This window comes from Coloeus monedula (genome assembly GCF_965178545.1).
Source record: "Coloeus monedula genome assembly, chromosome: 9".
NCBI lineage: Eukaryota > Metazoa > Chordata > Aves > Passeriformes > Corvidae > Coloeus > Coloeus monedula.
Genome location: NC_138789.1, coordinates 9,144,364 through 9,146,751, shown reverse-complemented (window position 1 = coordinate 9,146,751; position 2,388 = coordinate 9,144,364).

The window sequence follows — 2,388 nt, the reverse complement described above, 5'->3', positions numbered from 1 at the left end:
TTTTTCACTTAACTGGTCCAGGGACTGACCTTGCAAAACATTTATACTCTGATTTCAGCAGTCACTTCCCCTAAACCTCTTGCAACACACAAGTGTTTCTTTTTTTTAAACCCCCTCTCTAAACCTTGCTAAATGAATAAACAAATGCCTGGCAATTTAAGTCGACACATTCCTTTCCCTGTGGTCTGCTTGTTCTGACATTACCCTTTTTTTTCCATATTTAGCCCTTCCATGCTCATATAAGGTTATGTCTTTTGCTATCTAAAAGTTGTACAACTAAATTATTTTGCAATTCCTTGTGTATTGTATGCTTAGTTAGAAAACAAATTAATGGTAAGTGTGTGTAAAAATGAACTGCTCTATACATATAATTCAAGATGTAGGTTGCAAACAATCAAAATAAAAAGAAGGCAAAAATACAGACTAACTTAGGGGTCACTCACTGGTTCTTATAGAAGATACCAACTACTGTATTTGGTCAAATTCCTCATCAAATAAACCCAGGTGATGTTGAGGCACTTCAGTATCACATGAGAAATGATAAGGTGGAGAAGGTTGGAATGGATTGTAAGACTTTCCAAAGAAAAAAATAGCATTTTGCAAAAAGAACTATATGCCTAACAAAGGAACTTCTCATGGGTTCATGTAAACAACAGTCATATAGTCTAATAGCTTCATGAAATGTCTTGGCTTTACAAGTACTCTTCAGTGGAAATGTAGATCATAGGAAGAGAATTATTTGAGACTGAGAATTAGGGGGAAAAAACAAAATTCTACAAAGTGCTCCCAGGAGATGGACGTAAACCAGCTACAGGCCAGATGCCCTCCAGTGGTGATGTCTGACTGGCATGGAACACACCCAGATCCATCTTGTAAATGTTCCCAAAAACCCACATAACATATCCTTAAAAATCACTAGACTCCTTAGTGTACTGCTATAGGATAAAAATGAGTGTCTACAGAAAAGATCTCAAATCAACAGCAGTTGAAAATTTTTCTCTTCTTAAAATGCAGATGGAATATTTCTTTTTAAACTTTGGGCTGTGTTTTCTGTCACCAGTTGTAAGAAATGGTCTTAGTAAAACTGGCATTCAGCTGTTTTTCCTACAGAATGGACTTCAGAGAGCATAATATCTCTTCCTTTCCCTTGACAAATGACTCGTGGAGAACGAACTCTCACCCTGCTCCATGACCCTGTGATGATCGATCAGCATCTGGTTTGCAGTTACTGCTGCACACCTTATCAGTAAGTGGATATTTCATGCACCTGTCAAAGTTGTATTTTCTCCAGTTTTAAGTATTAAATCTTCTGATGTCATGAAGCTCAAACTGGTTCAGGTTTTGTCAAACTGCTTTTGGGGTTATTAAACTTGTAAAATAATTATGGGCTTGAAACACGGTCAAAGATACTTTCAGGTGCAGCTGAACCAGAACTGAAATTGAAATGGTACCATAAATTTCCTGACTGCTCTCCGTAAATACAGGCATTGCTAGAACTATTCAAGCTAAAAGATAACATCAGTATGCAAAACTAGGTAGATATAAAATGTCTATGAATAAATTTAAGGTGTAAATTAGAAAACTCACCTCAGCTGGTGAAACTTTGAAGCAATATTTGTATAGGCATAATACAGGCCTGTACAGAGAAACCATCTTCAATCACAAAGCAAGAGACCAGACTCGGTCCTTTCCAGTCCTGGGATCCTGTGATCTTCTTAAGTCATTGACTAAACTTATCCTAGCCAAATGGAAATAGAATCAGGAGCTTAAACTTTCTTTCCTTCCTCACCTCTTTCATGGGCTATCAACTCAAAATCTAATGTCTTTTAATTGCGTCTCACTTGGTTTAGCCACCTCCAGCCTCTAACAAAACAGAGCATACAGACAAATCATGCCTCAGGACCTCTAAGGCAAGGAGAAAAGAACTCATCTCTAGAGTTTACCTCCTACTCATGAGAAAGGCAGAAACATCTACATAGTTATGCAACCAAAGACAGCTGGATTTTGTCGAAGGAAACAGAACTACTGCTTTGAGAACTGGTGTGACTGCACCCAAAATACTGCTGTGGACACGGCCAGACTGCCAAAATATCACCACATATTCCCTGTACAAGCAAAACTGCATGTCAAGGTATGAGATCACACGAAAAGACAGGTTGGAAGTTCTCTTGTCCAAAACTCCTCCACAAAGCAGAGTCAGTGTGAGGTCAGAATAAGCCACTCAGGGTTTTATTAGTTCCTTACTCAACATGGAGGCTTAACATCAAAGTTCAGAGTGTTGGTTCAAACGTGAATCATTTTGAGAACAGTGTTAGGAAGCCATTTTTTGTTAGGAAAACAGACCTGAGGAAGTCAATGTATTCCATAGGGGACTAATGATGACTAGTA